The following is a 26,889-nucleotide window of genomic DNA, read 5'->3' as shown; positions in this document are numbered from 1 at the left end:
AAATCAGTTTTTCATGCTCCTTTAAGGGCTCCTGCTTTCTTACAAAACAAATATAAGGTCCTAATGTTAACCATTTTATCTATTTGCAATTCTATTATCAGTAGTAGTTACTTTTTTCATCTTTAAGGTTGGCACTACTAAAACATGAATGAAGAACAAAGGGTAATGAGCTTTCAGGATGGCTGGAAAAGGCGAGTGTTCACCCACATATAAGTATATATTGGATTATTAAAGAACTTGCTCTCCTCTGGTATTCATAGTTAGAAACAAAACCCTTCCTGAATGTTTGCTGAGCGATTACTCAGTGTAACAAATGCCACCAATGTAGAACTGTGGCTCCAAAGTGCAGAACTCATCTAAGTCTGCTGGTGACCAATGTAAGGTGGTGAGATTGAAATAGGACTCCCAAGAAAAAAATTCCTTCCATGTTATTATTTCTCATAATGGTTGTGTATTACCACAAAGTAACAGCTTCTTGAAAGATAATGTTCTCCCCTTTAACACCTTTCTTTAAAAACAAAAGAAAGAAATGATGGGGGGGAAAAAATGCCAGTGAGAAGTTGTGAAATCTTTTTTGTGGTGAAGTAGATTGTTGGATAAACCCCTGTGATTGTCGTATTGTTATAGTGCTTATTATTTATTCTATAGAAACTAGCAGCTCTGTATTTACTGAATATATAGTTATGGACTTTAGAACATTTATTTACTTGGATGTCCATAATGGAGCTGAATAAACTGCTGTGTAAGCACGCATTCAAACGTTTTAAAAAAATGCATATTGTTTACTTGATTGACCATATACAAAACCATGATAGAAGCACTATTGTTTAGCCAATACTGTTTTGAGGTCATGCCAGTCTAATAAGTGAATAGGTATTCATAAGTGTTTCTAAAACATATATCATTTACCTGGTATTAGGAGTGTAGCTTTTCAGAAGTGCTTTGAAGTGCACATTACTAATGTATTTTCCCAATAGTGATTATGGTTAAACACTTGGGATTTTTTTATTTTTAAGAAAAACTACCCCTCAAAGTGCCTTGAAAATTTTTAAAGCTTTACTGTGAATACAAAAATAGGAACAGCTATATCCAATAAGATGAATGTTGTTGTTATTACTATTAAGAGTAGTGTTTAGAGGCTGCAGGTGATATTAGGGCCCACTCTGGTATGCACTGTGCAAATATACAGTTGCAGTACTTGCAGTTTCTGAGCTGATCTTTACAAATCCCATTTAGTTAACTGGTTTTCCTAGCATTAAAAGGTTCAGCTGATCTGTTTACATTCACAACTGAAAATAAAATTTTACATTAAATGGTTCTTAAATACTTTTAAGGATTTCTTTCATGTGTGCTAGCTTAATCTCTGATGTAGTTTTTCATTATTTTGCAGTAATACATGTAAAGATGAGCATAATTTTTGCTCAAGAAATTAGTCTCCCCTGAAGAACAAAAATAATTACAGTATACTCATATTTTGACATATTAAAATAGCTTCATATTTACTGAAATTAATTAAGTGTTGATCAGACAGTGGCATTTTCTCATGTTTTCTTATCACCAGATCCTTCAATCTAAATGTTTTTCTGCTCTGGCCCCATGTATGCATACTGGAATACTGAAGTCTGGACTTCCAAGTGTCTTCAGCAATTTGCTCTAGGAATCTCATCACATGCCTTTTTTTCCTTTTTCTAACCACAATCTTCCTGTTGAACCTCAGCTTCTGCTTTTACTAGTCACCTCAGGGAATCTTTTTTCTTTGGCATTGCAGTTCAGAATATAAGAAAAATGATCTGTGCTCTTGCAGCAATGTACATAAACCATATAATTTATACTTTCCTTTCAAAGTCTCCAACGGGCCATTTAGTTTGGAGAATACTTCATTAGTATTCATCTAACCTTTTCAAATGGAAGTCTTTCACCTCCACTGTTGCTCTATTTCTTATGTTCTATAGTTGTATTTTACAAATTTCGCACATTTTTGTCAAAAGACAATTGCAAATATGACAAGCTTGAATACACTTTGTAGCGGTATATCTGTAGCTTGTATCACTTCTGTTAGAGAGATGCAGCCAGTGGTTATCTATTTTAAGATGATACCAGGTTTCTTTTGTGCTCATTGTCTCATTTTCTTTAAGAATGTATACATTTCAGTTTTCAACCTTTGTTACACATTGCACAGCAAAGTAGGCACAGGAATAATGTCAATGGATTCATAGCTTATTAAACAGAAAACTTATTTTTGCTTACTTCTGCTTCCATAAGTTAGTCATAGATACAGATAAGACTTTCCTATAAAACTTCAATTTGGTATTTTCTGGTTCTTCAGGCTTTCGAGTCTTGGTAAAGGGAGCTTTGCATTAATGTTCTGTATTTAAGCAGAGGTGATCATGCATAAAAGCTGTCATTTGTTGCAGGTACTTTGCTGTGTATATAGTCACTGTCTTTATTTTGGATTAGTGCTCCTTCAGTGTTTAGGCCATCACACAGTCGGCTTAAAGGCATGATCACCTTCATACAACCTGTAATAAGTGCTGCACATTATTAATTTTTCCTTCTGTTCTTACATCTTATCCTGGAGATTCAGAAGACTAGGATCCTTGAAAATTATCATCTCCTGATTAACATCTGTGTTTCATGACTTGTAATTTTTTGTTTTCTAGTACTTAAGCAAAGGAATGCATTGCTATAGTTTAGAATTAACGGAAGACAGTGAAATACACATAGAAGGCTGGCAAATATGGTACTATTGTTAGCGTGACTTAAATATTTGTGGATGTTTATTTAGATTTTTTTGTTCAATAGTCATCACCACAGATTGTTACTCAAAACAAGCTTGTGAAAAAGAGGGAACAGGTACATCAATCATTCCTTTTTATCTTCACTGTTAAATAACTGCTTATTCATGCCAAATTTTTTTATTATTTTCTGGAATTCCAGAATAAATTGTCAAAGGAAAATTCATATGAGTTCAATTAGTCTCATTTAATCTGGATTTCTGCATGAGATTAGAAAAGCATTTAGTCTACAAATACAGAAATATATCTAGCTTTGTTTTATACTGAAAACCAGTTTTTGTATAAGGCAGTTGCTGGTTTATGTCTTTGCTTCTTCAACAATAAGAACGTCTAAAGGTGCAAAACTGAAAACATAAACCTTCTCAACTGGGCAATTTTTTTTTTTCTTAAAGGTTGTTGGTCTAGAATTAAATTTGTTAATTATCCTTGGGGATGGTGAACTTGCCTTATGGGAGGCTTGAGTGATGGCAGAGAGCTTATTGGGGGTGTCTTGAGAGCCACTTCCTTGACTTCTCCTGTCTCTCTCCGAAGACATCTTGGCAGTGATGAAATACTGGCAGTTTGTGATGATAGTCTTATGAAATGAAGTTATAGTACACACAGTATGGTTCCCTAGTGTTTTGTTGCTAAGTAGTGCTTGTGCATGTTTAATGCCTTCCTTGAAATTTCCAAAATAGAAAATAGACACCTGGAGGGAAGGAAAACTATTCATCTCCGACCTGAAATATGTTTTCTTACATTGCTAAATAAAGGACTACACAAATTCCCTTATTTACACACCCACATTATGCCAACGTACATGTTAACCTTTACAGTTGGCAGAAATTGGGAGACTGGCTGCCAGTTTCTGTTTTGTATAGATTGATGTAATCAAGCATGGCACTACAGTATGAAATATGTAACAAATGATGTTAGAGTATATCTCACAAGCCTACAGTGCAGCATGAAAAGAGTGTTTCAAAAAGAAAGAGAAAGCAAAAGGTTTATTTTTCACCTTGCTTTGTCTTGTGTAGTAGCAATGAATTCAGGCCAACAATTTCATTTCTGTAGTGGCATAAGTGTCTGCAAATAACAATTTAAAAAGAGTAGAGAGGAAGAATCCTTAAAAGGAGAAGAATGAGTTCTTTTCATGTTGCATATGTAGGTGTGTATTATACTGGTAGAATTAAAGCAGGGATGTTTGGCCTCTGCTGGAACCAGTGGGACAAAATATCACTTAGATGTCTTTAATGTGATGCAGTCCTAAAGACAATTTTCCTGAAGACACTTTATATCCATTCTAGTATTCTCAATGCCAGCAAAACGGCTTTACTCCACAGTGCAGATACCTTTTCAGATCTGTCCTTAACACAAGATATTTGAGACAGCCTCTGTTACTAACCTGCTGTAGTGGTGCTAAATTCCAGAGGAAAGGACTCAGCAATCAGTTTAAGAAGGTGCTAGCATAAGCACAGTTTCCAGAGCAGAGTAGAAGGAAAGGGAATAGATACTCCTTGAAAGAAGAAAGCTATAGAAAATGGCTTAAAAAGATGGCTTTATGCTACTAAATTTCCTTTTGCCATTGGAAATTAATTTTACAATATGGGAGAAAAGATAAGATAAAAATTGAGGAGAGGTGTGTATTTCCACCCAAGCAAAAAAACCAGAAGAAGCCAAGCCTGATATTTTAAAAAAAACCAACCCAACAAAACCCCAAGCAAGTCTCTACATGTATGTAGCTGTATGTACGTGTACATGTAATAGCTGTATGAAGAGTTTTTGAAGCTGTTAACATGTGACTTGGAGCTGCTCAGCTCTGATAGTCTAAAGCTGTACATCCAAAATGATTTATCAGGAGTCAGGTTCTGAAATCTGATACATATTTATGAAAATGAGCAAGCTGAGATTTAAGAGCATTTGGGTTTAAAGATGGTCTTACTTGAAAAATTAGTTTACTACTTTGTCATATTCTGCTGTTTTCTACGGTGCAAGAGGGACTTCAATACGTTTCACACAGTGTAGTTTTGTTTCCAGGAAATGTTCTTCCTTCGTCAAATTTTTTGTTCAGTTATAAGGATGTAAGAGTGAACTTCAGACTTTAAAGGTCAGTTTTCCTTTAACTCTGGTGCAAAACGGCCATTACGTAGATAGTAAGACTCTTTAATTTTGAGTTGACTATTATTTCCAGTTCAGCTTGTGGCCCCATTGCCCTCAGAGGTTCAGGTTTTTCATTTTTTGGTGTTCCTAAAATAGCCATGTTCTGTGACTTCAGCTGTTTCAGGAAAAGACTGATGCCATTCTCCCCCTAAGCTGTCTAGTGCAGCATGAGCCCAGAGAAGCAAGCAGAAGACAAGCTTTTGCAATCCATTTTAGAGAGTAGTTGAGATATCTTCAGTGAAATTGGCAGCTATGTGCCGGCCCCTTCCATCTGCAGGCACTGGTACAGTTGGCAGTTTCCACCCTGCAAAATCAATCATGCCCCTTCCAGATTAAAGACCTAAATAATGTTCATGCATTTTAAGAGCATTTTTTAATTTCCTGATATTTATAACAACACTTAGGAAAACTTGACACCAAAATCTGTTTCCCAACTGCATTTGTTTTTCCCTCATGTGTGCACAGTGATTCATTATTGCAAGATTGCTCATCAGCGTTGGGCTTTTTTTTTTTTTTTTGTTTTGGGGTTTTGTTTAGTTTCAAGGCAGGGGATGAAAGCACCATTATCAAAACAAATATATATATATATATATAAAAGATTAGTTTTAAGAAGCACTGAATCAGTGCTAATGGTTTCTTCAAGCTTTCCAATACCATGTTTTTAAAAGTCCCTTAAAATGCTAACTCTAGCTCTTCTTTTGTTACACAAGGCAAGTGAAAAATGAAACTGAAGGAGGAGATTTTGTGCTGACCTTAGACCAGACATCTTCCAGAGCAGTCACCTAGTATAATCTACAACACCATGCTCATAGTTGAAAATGCTTTGGAAAGAAAAGTGCTAAATTGGTTCTGGGCCACCACAGGATGATTTTCCTCGTTGTTGTGAGCTGTTATGTGCTTTGCATCAACAGGTATAGTGCAGGTTGTTGGGATCTGGTCAGTCTGTCCAAGACAGGAAAATATCTATATTCCTGAAAAGTGCCTGAGCTACATAACCAAATTGAATGGTTGGAGAAATTTTAGGATTTAGATTTTTATTGGAGGTTCTTCTTGATGCATTGATCTTCAGCAAACATGCTTGGTTTTTTGTGATTTCCAGAGAAATTAATTTGAGATAACAGTTGCAAGGTTAATTAGTACCCTGCTATCTTACTGTTCTAAAATAATATTTATACCTACCCTGGTCAGATTCTTTCCTCTCTGGAAAGAACCTCTGTGGTGACTTCCAGATTGAGTATCGATTGAGTGTGGAGTAAAGGGAATTTCTTGCATTTATAACTGGCCCTGTGTTAATCCTTGCACATTTCTACCCCAAATTTAATCTCTAGGCTACTTCTGGTACTTGACAACAGTGTCCTATCACCTATCCCATCCACTGTATATCTGATCTCATTCCACGTGGAATAAATTCTTATGTTTCCTTCAATGCCAATGTCTGTTAAGTGATGGTGCTCAAAATAAGCAAATTTTTCCTAGCGGAATGAGGCATTCAGGTATTTAGAGTGGAAAAGCAGAAGTGAGGCCAGATGATTTTCAGACGTGTAGCCAACTGTTAATCTTTATTTTAAAGAAAATACCTTAACTTCCTTTGTAAGTATGCCTTTTATCTTGCTGTAACAATGTTAAATGTTGAGGAGATCAGAATTAGAATCCTATTTTCTTATGCATGTTGAAGACACCCCATCCTGGAACTGTTGTAGGGTAAGCTGTAATAATGTTTCTGAAGTCTTAATTGCTCAGGAATAACTTAGATTCTAATTTGCCTAGTCTAAAAGAGGTGTAGGCAAATACAGGGACAGTTAGATGTGTTCCAGAAGCATCATACCAACTGTGCGTGCACTGTGTTAGGTACTTGCCAAATTGAATAATTTTGCTGCGCAATCGAGAACACTTCTATAAGATTCATGCATTTCAGAAGTCTAAGGGTCTGCAGCTCATGTTTGGACCTGCATGTTGAGCAGTAATTCTGAATAATAATGCTGAAGGTTATTCTCAGAGGACTTGAATCATGTATTCAGAAAACCTGCATATGTGATAGCTCTGTTATGATTGCTTGGAGCGCATCATATACTGCTGCTTAAGATTGGCTAGGTGAGATTATATTGTCAGGGTATTAGACTGTACAAAGGAATCTTGTTTGCATCTACACTATTCAGGTAAAACCTGAATAATGTCATAAATGAGAGCACAGGTGGTTTTGGTCTGAATTTTGTGGGTTTTTTCTCCTCATTTTTAGATTGTTTTATTTGCTGCACTAGGGTGCATATCTGATGACAGAAATAAGTTATCGACTTTGATCAAGAGAGCATCATTTGAAAGATTACACAATGAAAAATAGGAGGAAATAGTGAATGACAATTGACAAAAATTGATAATTAGATTCTCTTTGTTCCAGACATGTTTACACTTTCACCATTATAACCATAAAAGACTTTCTGGGTTGCCTATTCCCTGTGTGTACAAACAACTTAACCAGAATCTTTCATAAACTTAAATTCCACTGAGGCTGGTGGACCAGGAAAAGGTGAGATCATATTCCACTTGTCACAGTTTCATAAGTAGTTGGTATTAGAGGCATGAGCTATCACATCTAGTAAATTATTTCTAATTACCACAGATTTATTTATAAATCATGGCTCAGAGTGTGAAATGAGGAGACCCGAGTCTTTACCTACTGATTCTCATCTCCCTGGAGGTCAACATAGTTTCTACTGCAGTAACGACAGTAACGGTAAAATTAGTTTCTCAAGACAAGCATCATGATATAAATATTTAAATTTTAGGTCTAATCATAAATGTAGAGACAATCACAATGTTAGTGAAAACCAAATAGAAGTGCTGCAGAAATTATCTTTTTTTTGTTGTTGTTGTAACTATTCTTGGGACTATGTGCCAGGCTTAATCCATCTGTAGGATTTTTGGTAGTGTCTTTAAAGGTTTATTTACCTGGTCCTCCTGCTGATCATAAGTGGCTGTGTCTGGTCATACCAAAGCTTTCTTGTACCAATGAAACAGCCATCAGTATTTAAGACAAAGAAACATGGAACATGGCAAGAAGTTGAATCATACTACTACTAAATAGCATTCTGTAATCTGTGAGATAGGGATTTACTAAGCTGTATGTTGTTTTTTATTTTATAAAGCCCTTAGTAAGGTTTTCTTTCACCTATTTGTCCAGTCATTATTTAATTGCATGCACATTTCTAGGAGATTTTATAACTATTTTCTTACCTTTTTTTCAGAACAGTCTTACATGTTTCATTCTATTTGCACTTCAAGGTTCCCCTTCTATTTATCTGTACCTCAGAGACTGTCTTGTGGTGTTGCTGACAAAGATCTTCCTGAGCTTTTAAAAAGCATCTATACAATATTCCCAGTTATTCCACCTATCTGTTTTTCTCTATTTGTTCTTGGGCCTTTAACTCCTTAAGAAAAGTATCTGCTTGAATATATTGTCACTTATGGATGACAAAATAAACAATAAAATAGTATGATTTTTGCTTTCTAAATCTTTTAAGATATTTTCAGACTTTGCTTAAAGCTCTCTAATGGACTGGAAGTTTCTACCTAGTACTTATTTCTTGGGCTTTAACACAAGACAATGAAATACAGGAAGCGAATGGGGCAGGGGTGAGAGAAATTTGAGGTACCAAATTGTAAATGGTCTTATTTCTGACAGAAATGTTGATAGGTCTTTTGCCAGGCTTGAGAGCCAGTTGTTGTGGTGGCTGCAGTTTTCTTGCCTGTGCACTTACGAGTGTCTGTCAGTCACTAAGATGATACATTTCTTTATCATGTGTGTGATTATAAACCATTATTTTGTGAGAGAGGCCCCATGCTTTTCCTAGTGTCTCAGCTGCTCTTTATAAAAGTTCTTCTGTCAAGGAATTCTTCAGACTTGTACAATAATGTATCAAGGTGGCAAACTCTGACAGCTTCAAAAGCTAGGTTTCATTTCATAAGGGCTTTTAAGCTGTCTTGGATATGTACCTGGCAGACATTTCAGTCACTGTCTTTGTACTGTTTTCCTCTTGTTTCTTTCCCACATGCCATAAAAATATTTTCCTTTAAGTATTTACATTGTAACAGTCTTCCATGTGCTATTTTTTTTTTTTGTTAGGAACAGCATTTTAATGGGTAATTGAGAAGGAACACTTCCTTTCTCATTAGACAGTGAATAATTTGATCTCTGGCTAATGTATTTGAAAAATAATGTTTCAGTGTGTTATGATAATAATAAAGTAGATTTTTTTTCTTCCACAGGGTTACATCTGTTTACACTATTTTACTATCTCTTGAGTGGTATGATATGAAGTCTTTTTATTGCAGTTTTGTTTAAGAAGAGCTGAGCGTGTGAAGGAACTGTCAATCAGCATTTAGTCATACAGTATCTATTTCTGTCCCTGTTCCTCTTAACACAGAGGGCTATTATAGTCTACATTACGGGATAGGTACTTTGGATATAGATATCCTTGAGGGGCAGGATTTATTATGAAAGAGGAGATTCAACATAACACGAGACATAGTTTAAATAGCTGCATTTACTTACAAATTCTAGAAGCTAGATTAAGCAAAAGTTGCTTTTATACATTCTTTTTCTGTCTACTAACACCTTCTGTTTTATGATTCAATTTGCAACCAAGGCACTTCAAACAAGGCTATCAATTTTTTAAAATAATTTAAATTATTTAAGATAATTTAGATGTTATGTTCTTTGTCTCAAATGCTGATACTGTCTTTCAGCTTTGTTTATATACTCCAGTTGGCACAAACGCTTTAATGTCAGTGCTCACTGAGGTACCTTGTGTACTCCAATGGTATCTTCAGTGACTGGGAACCTACTTCTGAGTCAACCCCCCCACACCTCCCCTTTCATCCTCATAATTACAAATCTTAAATAAAGTAAATACCTAATACAGCCTCAGAAAAAAAATTAAACTGAATAATACTTCTACCTGTGTTGTTTTAGTTGTGTCTTAGCCAGAAGTAAAAGGAATTAAATTTCTAAATATTGAATAGGTTAGTATGATATTTGCAGTGCCATACGCCTATAACTTCCTACATGTAGATACTTGTGTTGGCTAGATAAAGTGGAAGGGCTTTTAATATGAACTCGGTACCTGGGTTTTGGACTCTTAAAAAAAATACTCAAAAATATAATTTACATTACCTCGTCAGGGAATATAATTTCTGAAAGGGTAAGTCTTTTCAAATGTTATCTTAGAAACAATGTCTTAAAAAAGTAACAACTAAATGAAATCTGCCTGGCCTCTTCTGGTTATGAAAATTTATGGATTAGGTCTTAATCAATTTATGATGCTGCCAAAAGATTTGTTGCACTACGTGTGGTATGGTGACCAGGGACATAGAAATTAGTTATAAGAAATGCAGAAGGAAACTATGTGTCTTTTCCCTATAAAATGTCCTGGCTTGTCTGTCTTCTGGGCTTTCTCGAGTGTAGATCATCCCAGATTTTGTGGTCTTGTGGGGCTTGTAGGCAAATAGCTACTATAGTTTTACAAGGCACTACCAAATCTTGTTTAAGTCTGGTTCTTTCAGTTAGGAATTATGAACATTTTAAAATATTCTCAAAGTATCATTTATTACTTCATGTAGTTAAACATCTGCCCAATAACAGCATACCAGTCCCTGCTTTTATATACAATCCTAAAGGAGTTGGCATGGTCTGAAGTATTTTAAAAATAAAAGCCAACTTTATCTTATTAATAGAATATTAGATTAACATTAATTGTTCTTAAATTTTGGATGCTTTGGTGGCATTTAGCAACTACAAACTGGAGGTTTATAGTAGTTCCCAGAATGCAGCCAGTACCCCACAAATAGATACTAAATTAAGAATGGGAAGTTCTGTTTTTATCATATTTACCAACTATTCCAATAGGTTTTTCTCTTTCGTAATTTAGAATGAAAATAATTGTGAAGCAGTCTCTGATGTGCTTGCTCTTTGGCTATATTTTTCCCTAATTTTCTGATACAAGTAAATAATTAGGAATTGTTGAGAAGTAAGAATTTGACTCAAATACCTTCAGATATGTTGTTTTTTTGTCGGAGTAGAGAACTTAGCAGTCACAGAGAAGTGAGTCTGGGGAGGAGAAAAAAGGGAAGGTGTATTCTCTTTAGGACTGTAAATGCAACTGTAATACAAAATTTCGAATTGTAATAATAGTGTATACAAACTTTTTTGAAATTACTTAATTTGGCTATGTTGGCAGTAGTGTGCATGCAGAGTATTGTGGGGTCAAGTTTAAAAACATTTTTTTCTTTTAAATTCCCATCCCTTTCCTGCCTCCCACACTGACCCAAAGTAGAGTGCCATGAAAGACCTCAGTCGGGTGCATGGATTTACTATTCCAAAAAGCATATGTCTTCTAGTAGACGTACCCACAAATTATAATTTCCTCTGCTTCTCAGAAGGGGACACAGCTCTTTATAGCACAGGATTTGTCATGCAATCTTCTGCCAAGCTACTGGTAGCAAGAATCCCTTCTCCAAAGATTTGAGGCAAAGGCAGTTCACACGCCACAGATTTGCTGAGTTGTGCAGACTAATAGTTTTACTCTAGCTGTGCCAACCATTTGCTTCTCTGGTGAATGTGGGACTGAAACACATATTTCTTTTTGTGAAAGCCTGTATTTTGCTGCCTTTCTTTTAGAGAAATTAATGGGTCCAGACCCATTGTTACCACCAAATATTTGTCTGTGCAGACTGCGAGCACTATGAGGACCTGACTGCCTTGTGGTTTGGTAAAGTCTAGTTAATGGCTTCTAATCTTGGTGGTGCTCCTCCTTAAGTCCTCTAACACAAACTATTTTTAAAGTTACACCTTTCTCCACAGTCCTTGTTCCAGCAGAACACCATTGCATTGTAGTGTGTTGGAGCGGAGAGGGGAACAAACCCTTGTTTCCCTCTTGCGTTATGTGCTGGTGAAACAGCTATATAATTTCCAGTGGCTTTTGGTGCATGGAACAGATGAAGGTTCTCCTCCTCTTCTCTTAAACACCTAAGGCAATGGATGATTGTATATATTATGTATAGTTAAACTAATAATCAGATATTGGGAAACATAAAAATTACAGAAAAAAATTTACATGACACTTTGCTAGCTGTGTTTCAGCATTTTGACAAGACATTGCTTTCTGTACACAATATTATATATATAAAACAAAAAAAAATCACAGGATGTACTGTACAAACTTAGTCTATAGTCTCTAGAGTTAAGCTGAAAATGTTAAAGGTATAAATCTCATTAAAAGCCTTGCTCATTTCTGTATAATTTATGAAGAGGGATTATGGTGTCTTCATGTCAGCTAATTCTCATTTACCATAGAAGCTTGTGGAAGAATAATAGGGGACAGTAATACTATATTTCTGTAACACTGAAAATAGCAGAAAAGTTTTTTGAGAGTTGTCTGCTATATGGCTCTTAGATATAAATGGAAAGATGAATGACTTAATCAGAAAATAATTGTAATAAAAGAGTGTTCTCGCTAAAATATATCTTACCCTTCAGCTTTCTGTATTCATTTCACAGATGACAAGATATTCCTCAAGATAAACCAAGTTTGCAGAATATGGTTTGAAGTGTTGTAACTTTTGTTCTCAGCAATGAGTTATATTGTTCTTAAAGGATATTTCAATGCTTTAGTCTGAGGAAAATTAGTTAAAGATATTTTTATTTTTTGACTGGAAGTAAATGAATAGCACACAAACATCAGCTAATACATCAGCTGGAGTCAATTTTCAAAAAAAGAATGGCTTTGAGCTGGAAATACAGGCTTTCATCAGATTCTGTTATTGCTTACATTTCTATCACCCACTCTTTCTCTCTCCCAGCAAAGGAACACACAACAAAACTAATGAAACGTCAACACTTCTTCAAACTGAGAAATGCTTATTTCTCAGATCAGTGTAATCCTCAGGTCAGCTTGGAGACAACCTTAGTGTTTAAATGATTGAGATGACTTTGAAGAAGTGGCTTGGATTTTCTAAGAAAGTTACAGAGGTTCATGGAGTAACTCCAGAAGTCTCTATTTGGGTTTTTTAAGCTGACAAGGAAGGTAGCCATTGTTTCAATAATGTTTGTGATAGTTGAATATATGTCATTTATTGATGTTTGTTATTGTTGATGATGCTGGTGACCCCAAAGATGGTGGAAATCAATTTCATGTCCGATTTGCATCAGTTTGGAAAGGTCTGGTCTGGGTCATCTCACTTCTGAGTTTACTTTTTTCCTCCAAGAATACATTCAACTATCCTTTCTGTATCGGTACTGAAAAATTGCCTTTGTTTACTAGCTGTGACTCTATATCCAAAATAAAAATGCACCTGTCACTTTCTCAATTCCTTCTAACTAACAATGCCTCAAGCCTAGAGAAACTAGCGTGGAGCCCTTAATTACTCCTGTCTCTCACTTCTTTCTGATGACTGGGAAACATTTGCTGTCCTGCCTGTCACTGAAGCCTGTAACCACAATCCATTTGATTCTTTCTAAACCAAAATTAATGTTTTATGTGATAATAGGAGTTGATGCAGTCCTTGAATCTAATCTCTTTTGTCAACCTAACTTTTTGAACGTACTTGTTTTTTCTCCTGTGTTTCCCACTACTTTAACAAAAATCTCCCTTCTCCTTTGTAACTTCCTTGCCAATTCCCTATTTGTCATACCTCATAAGAAAAACTTGAAAATAGTTTGTGACAACCAGCATTGTTTAGTTACTACTATTAACCCATCTATCTGCAGCCACTTATTTTTTCATTTTCATGAACTTTTGGGATATTGACAGCTCCATATGCCAGCCCAGCAGCCACTGGTTATGTTACAATGCCTGACTGGTGCTCAGAGGTTTTATTTCCTGCTGCAGGTTAATGCTGGTGCCTTGCAGTTTGCATTTAGGCTTTGGAGTGACTGAATATTTTCTTAACATGTTTTCCTTCTTTTCTTTCTGCCTGGACCATTGCACCTCTTGGGCTGGCCTTTGATCTTAATTCTTGGGACTCATGATCACCTAACAAAATGTGCATCATTCTAACAAGCAAGAATTTTGGGGCTAGGTTTTTCTGACTAGAGAATGGCATTCTTCCAGAGCTTGATTCCTAGATGTCACTGTAACTTATATTATTTATTTTAATGCCCGCCTCCTGCCCCCAGTAGAATAACTTTTTGTAGGTTATTATTGGTCCCTATATTGTACCTCCTGAATAGAAGAGTCCATTTACACATTCCACTTATAAACATGCAACGTAGTACCTCTACCCTATACTGAAGTCAGGCACTAACAAGAGGTCACCAGGTATGAGCATTTTTCGTTTTCTCTTCCATTCAGCCATTTGGTCTAAATGTAGGAAGAGAGCCATGAGAGATTTACATGTCATTTTCACATGTACTTAATGTAAGTGGAATAACCTTTCAGAAACCCTACTTAAATAACTGAGAACATTGTTACAAACTGGTTCTTCATGCCTCCTCTTGTGAGTGGGGAGAGGGGGGATTGCAAAATAAATTAACAAAATGGTTTCCCTGTGGCCTCTGATTGGTGTGCTGTTTAGTGGATTATATAAAAACGGTGTCAAATTTACTGCTGCTGAAGATTTCACCTTTAAGGATATTTTCTTCACTGTTGGAAAAGAGATTGGATTTGATAATGTGGCTGCACTTTGAATGACTGCAGATGTCTTACTGTTTGTCCAAACAGCTAAAATGCATAAGACAATTGAAAATGAAGTTCTTATTGATTTGCTGCATATTTGATTGACTCTCTGGAGAACTGTTTGATAGAAAAGCATATTATATATTACTACTTTTATGAGTAGTTCTGAAATTTTACAAGAATGACAGGTGCTGGCAAAATGGCTTTACCAATCAGACCTGCACAATAAGAGCAACTAAAACGCACCATGCTTTTCAGTTTCAGTAGAGCAGACTTTTTCTGTACAAATGTTTGTGTGAATGAATTAATGTCTGGTTTTTTTGTGAGAGATGGAGACCTTGCTGGAATCTCTGAAGAAGCAGCAAGTTAACAAGAAGTGAACGTTATGTTTGGCAGGAGAAGTCTACATGGGATGTAACAATTCTCAGTGGAAGCAATACTTGCCTGCATTTATAGAAATGTGGGCTTAAATGAGCTATGATCAGGAATGGTATGACTCTATGAACCAGATTCCCAGAAGACAAAACTGAGAGGAAATTGAGATCCATAGAACTACACCTATGCATTTCCTTAGTTTGGGTGTTTTGCTCTTTCTTCCTCATTTTACTGCTTGCCCATTCCTAGAAATTAAGATAAAAAATTAGATGATTTAAAAAAAAAAAGTCTTTCACACTATATTTTTAAAATAAGAAAGGGCATATTCTTTTTTCTTCCCTCTCTCCCCCCCAGAAAAAAATTAAGCCCATAGGAACAAACATTTGAAAATAATCCTTCAATTATTTTAACTGTCCATATTCTCTTCTTACCATACTTCTAAAAGGAAGAAAAGGGGAATAGGGGCCTCCAGTGGTCCTTTGCAATGCAAAGGAAATTGTTTCTTTTACAAAATAGAAAATCGGATTTTTTTTTAAATTATTTTAGGAAAAATATTAGTTTTTCCATTTAGACAGGTGAAGCTTCTCATAACTCCTTTAGAAAGCCCTTTTGCTTTGACTAAATATGCATATGATGCCTAGATAAACTATGGATTTTGTTGGGAAGAGTTAAATGCTAAAGATGGATACATATTCCTTGTTTAAGTTAGCACGTTTCTCTTTGAAAGCCAATACTCCTAACTTACAGAATTTGAAAATGTAAATGTTTGTGTTCCATGCTGCTAACCCTTCATTGACCAAGGTCTCCATTTTCTCATGCTTTTCCGTATCAGCATCCTCTTCCCATTTCTTCCTGGCCTAAAGACAAAACACACATTAGGCACTTTTCTTTCTGAATGCAGCCCAGAGCTGCTGTAGGTCTTGCCTGGTTACCATAATGACATGTAATTGCAGTCCTTCACTTTCAAAGTTTGCCTTGTCTCAAAAGTATTGGCACTGACAGGAGGGAGATGCTATATGGAGAAAAGCCAAACCATGAACCTGTTGCAAAATATTTTAAAGAAATTCCTTTAGTCACCAGTACCTTAGAGGAGGGTGTGATATTCTGACTGCATTGTGTTTTCAACTGATTCCAGGACAGAGCTTTCCCCTGCAGGAATTGACCTTGTGTCAGTGACATCAATGGAAACATTGATATTATTGGGAATTAGATCAGATGCACAGTTTGCACCAGTCATGTGATAGCTGTAGGTAATGTAATTTTTCTTATCACACTAGTAATTTCTAAAGTACATGCTAAAACTTCAGTTTGCTTCTTGCAATGGATATGGTCAGGGGTCCTCAAAGTTTTTAAACAGGGGGCCGGCATGCGGATGAAGTGGCAGGCAGCCATCTGCAGCTGCTTGGTTTCCCCCCAAAAACCCTGGTGGGGGTGGGGGGTGTCTGTAAATACCGGGGGCCGGATTGAGGACCCTGGGGGGCTGTATCTGGCCTGTGGGCCGTAGTTTGAGGATCCCTGGATATGGTGAACCAGTATTGAAATATGATAATAGTTTTGTTCCTCTGCAAAAGTCTACTTGGTGATTTTTTGGACTTAACTGGACTAGCAGGAGTCAATCTAGTAGACCTGATAGCAATCAATGCAGTTAAAAATGAAACCATGCATAAGAAACCGTGCATAAAAATGGCTGAATGTGTTAATGTAAATAGCTGTTTTTTCCTGGTTACAATCTTCAAATGGCACAAAGCTAGACTTAATAGCTACATGCTTTGACAAAAGAGTTCAAACAGCAAACTAAGAAATACCTTTTTTGGGTATTTGAGCTTTGAACAAGTCAGTGAAGGGATTTCTGAACTAAAGCAAAACCTGTGGCTGGCATTGGGTTTCAGGCCAATATCTGAACTGCAAACCGCAGTTCAGTATAAACTGCCTAATGTCGGTAGGCACTGAGCAAAAGCTACGCCAGACTCTAGAACTGGAACCCAAGTGCTCTCACCTGAATTTGAAGAATATTTTGGCCAGAGGTAGTGATGTTATTTCACTGAGGATCTTGACTGTTTTCTCAGCCAAGTACTTTTATTGCCAATATGCAGGTACTGAATACTTTAATTTTTACATAAAGACTATGTGTAACACACACATTCTCACTCTTGCCTCCAGATTATGTGGCAATTCTCACTTTTCAGTAAGACTACACTGGAATATAAATATAAAGTATTCTGTGTAACTGGCCAGTACAAGTGCTCAAAATCAAATTATTTCCTCTCCTATTATTTACCTTATTTCATTTACATTAATAAGGCCTACTCATTGAGTGATCCAACTGCTTATGTTACTTGGCCACTTATTGGAATTGTACTGCTACAAATATCTACAATGAGAGTTTTCCAGGTGGGTGCAACTGAGGTTTGCTTCCCAGGAAAGATTTTGGGGAAAGTTAATCAAATGTCTTTGACATAACTTTTTAAAGAAATATTTTTTTGCCACCTTTCAAACATAAAAAAAAAAAGGGGAAAATATTTAAAAATGTTAGTTTTTCCTTTCATCTTAAAATCCCTTATCCCTGCACTAGGAAGATTCTGTCGTTTGGATAAATGACAATGCATCATTTGGAACAAAAAAAAGTTTTCAACATTTAGCCTTTGAAAATTTCATTTTGAAAGTAGAAAAATGTAATTTTTTTCCCAATATGTGCCTGCTTTCTGCCACCCTGTTTTTTATCCTTTTCCACTTGGAAATGATAAATTTTGAGAGAAAGGGGAGAAGCAGTCACATTTTCAGACCTCCCCTGAGAAAACTTTAGTAGATTACTATTCTCCTTCAGCTATTCAAAAAGTTTTTATACAAAACCCCCCAAAATAGCATTTTTCAGCCATTCTTCTGCTTTTGGTGCTTACAGGTGCAGGTATAGTCAGGTGTTTGTGTTCATTTTAGGAATGATTTCACCGTGGCAAAGAGAAGCTATGTTAGCAGCATTTCTGCTGGGAAGATTGAGAATATTGTGAGGAACACACAGACATCTAGTCTTAAAAGTGAGTGAACAAGATCTCCCACAGGTGGGTAAAAATGACGTGAGTTTTGATACTCTTTTCATGGGCATTGTATATTTCTTACTATTTTGCTAAAGTAAATTCTTCATAATTCATTACTTACTAGTCTGTATACATCCGTACACTAGAAACATTTCAAATGAAGATGCTGTAACTGTATTTTAATGAAATATTGCATTACTTAGACTACATTACTTTTGCCAAATGTGGTGTTGAACATTTACAAGTATACTATGAAGTACTATCATAACAAAATTATACTTGTCAAACAAATGAATAAAGTGCATTTTAAGACACATTACTCTGTTTTTAATTGTATTTGCTCACTTACTTACTACATTAAATTGTAAAACAGTAATCTGATGGAACTTCCAGCCAGTGTGAATTACCACATTTTTAGTGTACGCATTTCATGAGATTGTGTTTAGGTTTTTTTTTTAACTTATTTACTTAGCCACTAAAAGCTTTGGTAATATCAGGACAAATACGTTAATGTCTAAGTTCCTGTTATAAACTACAATTTAGTTTAATTTCTGATCATGGACAAAAAGTCAGGTTCTGTGTTTTGTCATATCTGATGACTCATTTTGATAAATTTAATATTATGGATCTCTAACATCTCTTAACAGCGCAATAATGAATCCATATAGTCATGAGTAATGAAGGAAGAGTCTGTGATACAGTGTCAGTTAGAAGAAAAGATCTGGTTGGCAAGGTTGTTTCTTTATGATCTTAATTTTATTGTCATAAACCCTCGTAATTATAAAATAAGATGCTAGAAAGTACTTAGCAGAAAGCTGGAGTTAAATTCTTTGATTCCCACGTGCAATTTTATTGTTTTTAAATATTATTCATGTAAGTGTATATGAGAATGAAATTAATTTGTTAGAGAATTGGGAGCAAATATGCCAACAAAAATTTAACAAGCAGCTGAATATTCTTGTTCAAAGAATATGTTTTTTTTGCTTAATTTAAACATGGAAGGAAGATATTTGCTTACTTGCATACATATGATTAAAGAATGTTTCTCAGTTTTTGAAAGTCCGTCTTGATAGCAACTCCATCAGAACAGTGTGTAGATGGAATGAATGTAACTAATTCAATGAAAATATAAGATCTGAAATTTTAAGCTAGTGATTGGCATTGAGAGTCACAGAATTAAATTACCACCAATGCAAAATGATTTAATTGGAACTGTAAAATCCCAGTATAAAAACTACAAGTATCCTGAATGGGACACAAACTAACACAAGGAAATAATGCCTTGGCTGAAAGTTCAGCTTCAGAGCTCTTAACCAGCTTTTGGCCTGTGGTCCTTTCAGTCCCTGAATAGTATTGTTTAAAAACTTTGGATTTTCATGTTAAGAGCTCGTTGCAGCCCATTTGCTATGTGTATGCAAAAGTTCCCTTGTATAGGGCAGAACATAAAATAGGTAGTTTTGTATCTATGAAATGGCACATTGCTCTGTGCGATGTAAACAACAGATGATTGTGAGAAGCTAATTGTGATCCATAGTGATGCTGTTCTTACTAGCCAGAGACAAGCATATTCATTAACCTTGACAAAGCACTGCTAAATGACATCTTGAATTTGTCTGCCAATATGGGCTACAATTATCAAATCAATTGGCTTTGCAGAAAATCAGTTCCTATTCTTCTACATGGCTCTTTTCTGGCACTACCTGTGCAATTTTGGCCTTGCCAAATCCTTCTTTGATGGGGGAGCTCCCTACGTTTTATTAAGAAGCCAGTATTTTCAGAAATATGGCTTGAAAACAAGGATCTCAAAATAAAGGAAACATTATTATAAAATAAATACCAAGTTCAATATTCACATGTGCATTTCCTAGCATCAGTTGTTATTTTGCATAGTTAATTTCTGCATATGAAGAGTGAAAACTTCATTCATGACCAGGAATATAATGAGGTTGACAGACGTGATTTTCCCTTCCTAAATAGACCAATTACAGTTTTTTCTTAGAATGATAATTCTATACTTTTATGACAGGATGTACAGTTCTGCAGTAAATTAAACATGTTACTATAGGTATGCATATATTTATTACAAATTGAATTCTGCACGTATTTTACACGTAAACTAATAGGCAATGAAGTGAATAATAATCCCTGTCTCGCAGCGATGGATAGCGCTGCCGTTCTTCATGGAAATAGATTATAATCTCGGCAAGTCATTACTGAAGTTGTGCACTGCTGTAGATGTTCGTTCTGGTTTAAGAAATCTTAAATTGTTGTAACAAGTTTACTTAATCTCTGTCTAGTTCACTGTAGAATATTTAAAATTGTTTTGGCATACAATATTGAGAAGACAATCACGAATTGTGTTCTTGGTTTATTATTCATTGTTGTTGGAGAAAGTTCAGTGGGGTAATAGAATTCTTTTATTTTGTTCTTTAAGTGCCAATCTCAGGTTAATGTTTTATTGCAATTTTGTTTGAGAAGCGTAATTTTTTCTTTCTCATTAGTCTTTGAATAACTTTTTAAAAGGCATTTAACACTCCTATTGAAATTTTTTAACTTCCCTTGACTGCTCTCAGCAGCTTGCCTGTCCTCCTTGGTGCTCAGTCAGCATTTTCAGATTCAGCACTTTCTGTCATTGATTGATAGAAGACACTTCTTTCCCAGTTACTGAGTCAGACACATCAGGGAGAGACAGACAGGCTGCAGAAGAAAATTTAATCAAGCAAAAGTAATTTGGAACTAGAATTCAATACTAAAATCTGCTACAAAGTATATAGAATTTCTAAATATTGCTTAGTTGATACTGGGTATTTAATGCAAGAATTTAAATGAGAGTACTCTAAAGCATACCTTTTAAAGAATGATTGCAGAGTGTACAAAACAAAACAGTGAATCATAAGGGCTGGATTTATTGTCATTATATTAAAAAGTGCCTTTGATTTTTACCATATTGTACCTAAGTATGCCAGCAGTGAATTTGGTACACAGTATGCACCCTTCTCACTGATGATTCAATTAACATGTAGTGGGTTTTAATAAATGGGTTAGTGAACTGCATCCAGGTTCTAGCAGAAGCATGTTTCATTAATCCAGTGGTACAATAATGCAAGAGTCAGCACTAAAATTTAGGTAAGAACCTGTGATAAAAATTCTTTCTCATCCTGAAGTAACCATTTCACTGAAAAGGCGAGTTCATGGTCTGTACCTGACCCCCTAGGGAAAGGGCAAGAGGAAGAAAAGAAGGCGATCACTGCAGCTAGATTTTTAATGCTGAGCTACTATGATTCTTTTATTCCAACTAGAGGTTTGGTTCAGTATTTTCAGAGCAACGTTATAAAGGTCAGTAAAGGTTTCCTGCAACTGGTTTGGTCCAAATATCTAGTTCTCATCTGGCCGCTAGCAGCCATAATCTTCTGTTGTGTAAACATCATCCCTTAACTGATCACTGGAACATACTTCTTCTGAGGGAAGCCCAAAATTATTTTACATTCTAAAAACCTAAGAAATTATGCAGGAATTGGCAAGATTGTTAAGAAAAAATAATGTGTGTGTTTTTTTTTTTTCCTTAAACACATGCTTGGAAAATGAAACTTCCCAGTTGTGTCTAATATGTACAAATAAATTGTAGGGTATTCTGATTTCTCAGTCCAAAGTGTTAAGTGCAATTTCTTTACAGTTGACCAACCTTTCTGTGCCTTTTAATATCAAGGAAAGCGTTGAAAAGGCAAGAGTTAAAATCATTTACCTTTCTGTGCAACTTTAGGAAAAACTGATTTTTTTCTGATTTAGTAAGCAAGCAGTAATGTTAAATTTTTGAAAGTTATTTTTGTTGTTCCATTTTCTCCCTGTCCAAGATCAATGTGGAATTCATTACCGCTCTTCTAGTGTTGTTAATATTTCTGCTGTAATATTTTGGGATCACAGGTAAACACTTAGTTTTTGGGGAAAACCCCAAGGAGGTCATGGCTAATTATCCAGATAGGCTTAAATGTCTGTGGGTACAGGTTATTTGGCTGTATGTGGATTGGCAATCTGCTTTAGGATGATAATTGCACATTTCAAATAGCTCTCAGCAGATATATATATATATGTAGATCTGCCACAGAACGTATATTTGTTTTATGTTAGCAATAAGATTCCCAATTATTTTTAAAATATCTGTTACAAGGTGTTTCCAAAGGACTTTAAAATATGTTATCCATCTTCAAGGCAATGTCTTCATAGACATATTCAAATTAATCTTTTGGAATCCACATACAGAGAAAGGAGTAACCTTTTGTGTGCTTTAAAAAATCCGTATTAAATATGACTGAAAGGAGAGATGATACTTGATGTAAACAAGCAAAGAGGAGAGTTTGGTATTAAGTGATAGACAAAAAGACATTCAGGTTAAATTGCCCGAATCTTTGTCTTTCAAATACATAAAGTCTGCCAGATTCTGCATTCATGCAGAGTTTTATCATCACTGAGTACTTTTCAAGAGCAGGATTTAAGATTCCAGAGGGTCAGTGTCTACAGTTTACTTTGAGTTATTCTTGGTGCTTTCCTGAGTCTGTGATACACTTACTATCCACGTACATTAATGTTCATGTTCCTAGGACTTGTTCTGATTCCCATTTACATAATATATCTATACCGGTAGATTATTTAGATGCATTGAAGTGCATTCATCAATCAGTACAATCCTGTCACTTAGCCAAGTGTGATACAGAGGTTCGTTTGGCAGCAGGGTATGTTTGAGATGCAAAGTTGTTAAAGGGAAAAAAAAGCAAACCAGAAAAAAACCTCACAGTAATACAAAATAACTTCTTATAAACACATTTTCATTAAAATGCACAATAAACCTCAACCACAATAGGCACAAAATGCAACAAAATACTCAACAGCAAAATCAATAAAAACAAACAAGCTAAGCAACGAAATGAGTAAACAACAATTAGAGCATTTAACAAGCAGGGATAGATAGTCTGAGTTCCTAAGCTTTATATTAGGCAATGATAATTTAGCTTTAGAGCGCTTTCATCTTCTTGCCACTTTCAATCTTACTACTGAATTGTACGTCACCTTAAAATTTATCTAGTGAGATAGCTCTCCCAATGTGAATTTTTTAAAAAATAACCTTATTTTAGGTCTTTGATTACTTATTTTTCCAAGTAGATGGACCAAAATCATGTCCATCTACTCAATCTAGATAATTTCAGATGATCATTGCTCAAACTTCTACTCAATTTCTTGTTCAAGTCAACTCATTAACTCTACTGTACCTCCCCTCCCTGTCCTATCAAATATAATACACTTTAAGAAAATCTTTATTGTTTGAAACAAAGCAAACTGTACAGGGCTGTATTTTCCAAATGCATGAAATCAGGACATATGTTCTTTTGGATTAAATCTGACTGTGTAAACCTGGTCTCTCTGAGTGGCCCTAGCTCTGGACAACAGTCCTAGCAGTACTAGTTGCTGGGTCTTGTGTCACAGCATCCTCCACTGCACAGAGCTATATGATCCTGCTAGTTTCTTGACACTGTTGCCAACAGCAGATTTGCAGGCACATAGATCTCCACTGCCCTTCTAGAATGTTTTACTGTTTTTACTCAAATGTAATTTGGCACAAGCTTTGGCAGTCAATGGTATAAAGCATTTCTCTTTCTGCTTCTTGCATGTGTTCAAGACTGTATATTTACATCAATGCTTCATTCATTAAAATAGGCTCTTGACTTAAATATCCAGAAGTATATCCAGATTCCCATTTTCAAAGAAGTTAATTTCCAATGTAATAAAAAGGAGTAGGCAAGGTCTCAGAATATTGCATTTCATCATTTTAGATTTATGCTGATACATTCAGTCTAATCTTTGAGCCCCATAGGATTGATATTAGCGTCTGCAGGCAAAAGATAATGTTTTGATGAAGACTTCACTTAATTTGTTGATGTAATAAGATTTTATTCCAATTGCAATTAATTAGTAATAGAAAATTCTGCAAGTCAAAACCAGTAAATGAGTAAAAAGCATGTCATGATGATTTTTTTAGATTCTGAATTCTTTTTAGAATTGAGCAGTTACTTTGAAATTAAGATTATATGTCAAGGGTTAAATTTTAAATAATAAAGCTGGTAAGCCATCTACCATAGTACTTTCTTTTATTTCTCTCAGAACCTCTGTACCATAACATACTTCAGTTTCTAGGGTCAAATTACATCACATCATTTATCTTTTACACAGACAGTAGTCTGGAAAATTAAAAATGCAAGGTTCTCAGGTATTTCAGATATTTCTAAACATATATATATGATACAACCTGCTGGAGCAGGTATCCTTTGCAGGTCATCCTTGATCAATACCATGACTGTTGGGCTAACAACACATACAATGCCCAAGAGAAGCCTTTTTAAAATGTGAGCAATAGCCCATGGCCAAAACAGAGCTTTTGAAGTTCTAGTGCGCATACAGATCTGAAAATGTGGAAGTCCTAATATGAAAAGTACTGACCCTACGGTCCACATTTGAAAAAGTCAGTATAGAAATTTGATGTTCTGAGGTCTTGAGATAGATGGTGTGCGCTTCTATCCCATTTTTGCCAGTGGTAATTGAAAGTCTCAGGGAATTTTGTTCCCCTAATTCAGAGAGTTGGGAGGCTTATTTTATAATCTTTCAATTAGAAAATATGACATTCTCTGATCTAGAATATTTTGGCTATGTGTAGTGTTCAGCTTCTCTGAAAGTGATGGAAAGCACTTTCCAAACATAAAGCAAGACTTTATCCAAAGTTAGACTTTCAATCTGCCTGAATACGACTTCAAGAATTGTTCTGCAGAGGGAATTTGAGTATTTATAAATTTCTGCATTCCTGTATTACTGAATTTAAAGTTATTAAATAGTTTTCCTGGACTATTCACAAAGAAATTTATTGTACTGGACTGCACACATTTTATTACATTGCACTACAGGAAAGCAAATCTTCAAAATATCAGTCTAGGTGGATTCTTCAAGAAAATCTAAACAGGGCCAAATTTCCAAAATCTTACAGAAAATGGATGACATCACAGCCTACCTGTCTCGGGGCACAGCACATATTGATTTGGTTCTTCAGTTCATCTGAAGTAAACTCTTAAAACTATTCCTTCTCTAGACTGAGGTGGGGATGTATACACTCAAAAGGGGCTCCCAAAACACAGTTATCTCTTTTCACATGAGTTTGCTAGACTTGATGATTATATGTAACACTCACCTTCATTTCTTATCTTTGTTTCTGCACACATCTCTAGTAGAGGTTTTATCAAAATGCAGTGTGAAATATGAATAATAGAGAATTTCAGCACACAGGAAAATCTTCAGACTTCATGTGCTTATGTGGTCTCATAACAGGAATATTCTTTTTCCACTGAAAAAGAGTTAAGATGTGTTTATGACTGCAAATACTGTGGCAGAGAAAACAATATTAAAATACTTTCAGAACTTCAGTGGGAACTTATAAAGTAACCAGATATTACTTACTTCTCTGATTTATGCAGGTTTTTAAATGTTTGAATAACAAAATAATGATACAGTTCACCTTAAATTCATTTAATAAGCCTTTTATTGATACTTATATGCTTCATTAAGTAGTAAGCTGCCAAAAAGAGAAGAGCAGTTTGTGTCTTGTCACAAATGTGACATGGTTTAGGTAAAAATTGTCATTTTAAAAATTAAGAATGCTTTTATTCTGTGTGTTTCAAGCAACTTTACCTCTAGCACTGCAGATTTTGATTAAAAATATTTTTATGAAATTGACAGTGTAGTTTAGGGATTTTTTGTACTAATTTTCTTGTCATATAGAGGATATTCATGTTCAGTAGCAACTAACATCATGAAAATATAAAATAAAATCTTCAAAAAAATCTTGAGAATGTATTAGCAGTGCTGCTGAGTTTGAGTTTGGGTCTAAACTACCGAAGCAGATGTGTTTTGAAGGAGAATTTTAAAATAACATCTCAATTTGAAGAAGGGGATTTGCTAAGGGCTGTCATAATTCCTTAATATCATAAACAGTGATCAGAAAACAAGTCTTTTAAAAAGGAAAACAAACCTTTTAAAAAAGGTCATGTTTCCTGTGAAAATAGTCTGTCTCAGGCTTAAAATTGTCTGGTAAGAAAAGACTGGCTTGAGGTACAAGTCATGTGAGGCATTTACCTGTCATTTTTTCCCCTGAATTTCATGGGGCAGGCTCAGTAAATAGCAGCTCTTTCCTGATATGTAATACAGTTCAACCTGTTACTACTTGAAACTTGCTTTTTATTAGAGAAACTTCTGCTTTTTTTTCTTGTTAGGTCAGAGGACAGTAGATGATACTGATAAAGAGATAAAAGGACATGCCAGGTTCTGTTAACCAGGTTCTTTTTTCATCATTGTTGTAGCCAGACTAAAGTAATACTCAGTGAGTCCATCAGGGATCCACATTTAAACAAGAAAAACCACTAAGTTAAAAAGTTTAACCCAGATGTGAGTCCAATGGTTGTAAGATGCCTGTATAAATAAGGCTTCAGAAATGTTTTAGCAGAAATTAAAAAAAATTTCTTTGGCTAGAGAAAGCTTATGAAAATGTGAGCTAAAGGGTAATTTTATTTTCAACATTATCAGGTTAATTACAAAAACCCGAACCACACTCCTTTCAAAGAGCCTTTAACTAGTGTCGTTCTTCTGGCTCTATCTTAGTGCATTTTGTCATAAAGGAATTGCAAACGTAGATGGATAATTAACTCAATAGTGAATGTTCAGTAGTTAATATTAATTATTGATTCCAAGTTATAAAGCAAAGTTCTGTAGTAATACAGTTATTAATTAGGTTCTTATCAATAATTTCAACCTTGTAACGTTTACAAAACAAGTAGGCTAATCATTACTAACCAA

At 35.2% G+C, this 26,889-nt stretch overlaps 1 protein-coding gene across 1 annotated transcript in view; it reads left to right on the top strand.

The window, feature by feature from the left end:
- FOXG1 (forkhead box G1) overlaps positions 1-18,713 on the top strand; it is a 112,241-nt gene extending 93,528 nt beyond the window's left edge. The window contains exon 7 of the mRNA XM_080396294.1: positions 17,909-18,713. The gene's annotated coding sequence lies outside the window, so the exon portion shown is untranslated. The remainder of the gene's footprint in view (positions 1-17,908) is intronic.
- The last annotated feature ends 8,176 nt before the right edge of the window (positions 18,714-26,889 follow it).

This window comes from Falco punctatus (genome assembly GCF_963210335.1).
Source record: "Falco punctatus genome assembly, chromosome: 7".
In the NCBI taxonomy this organism is placed as follows: Eukaryota; Metazoa; Chordata; class Aves; order Falconiformes; family Falconidae; genus Falco; species Falco punctatus.
Note: the sequence above shows the minus strand (reverse complement) of the source record. Positions and strands in the feature narration are given on the sequence as shown.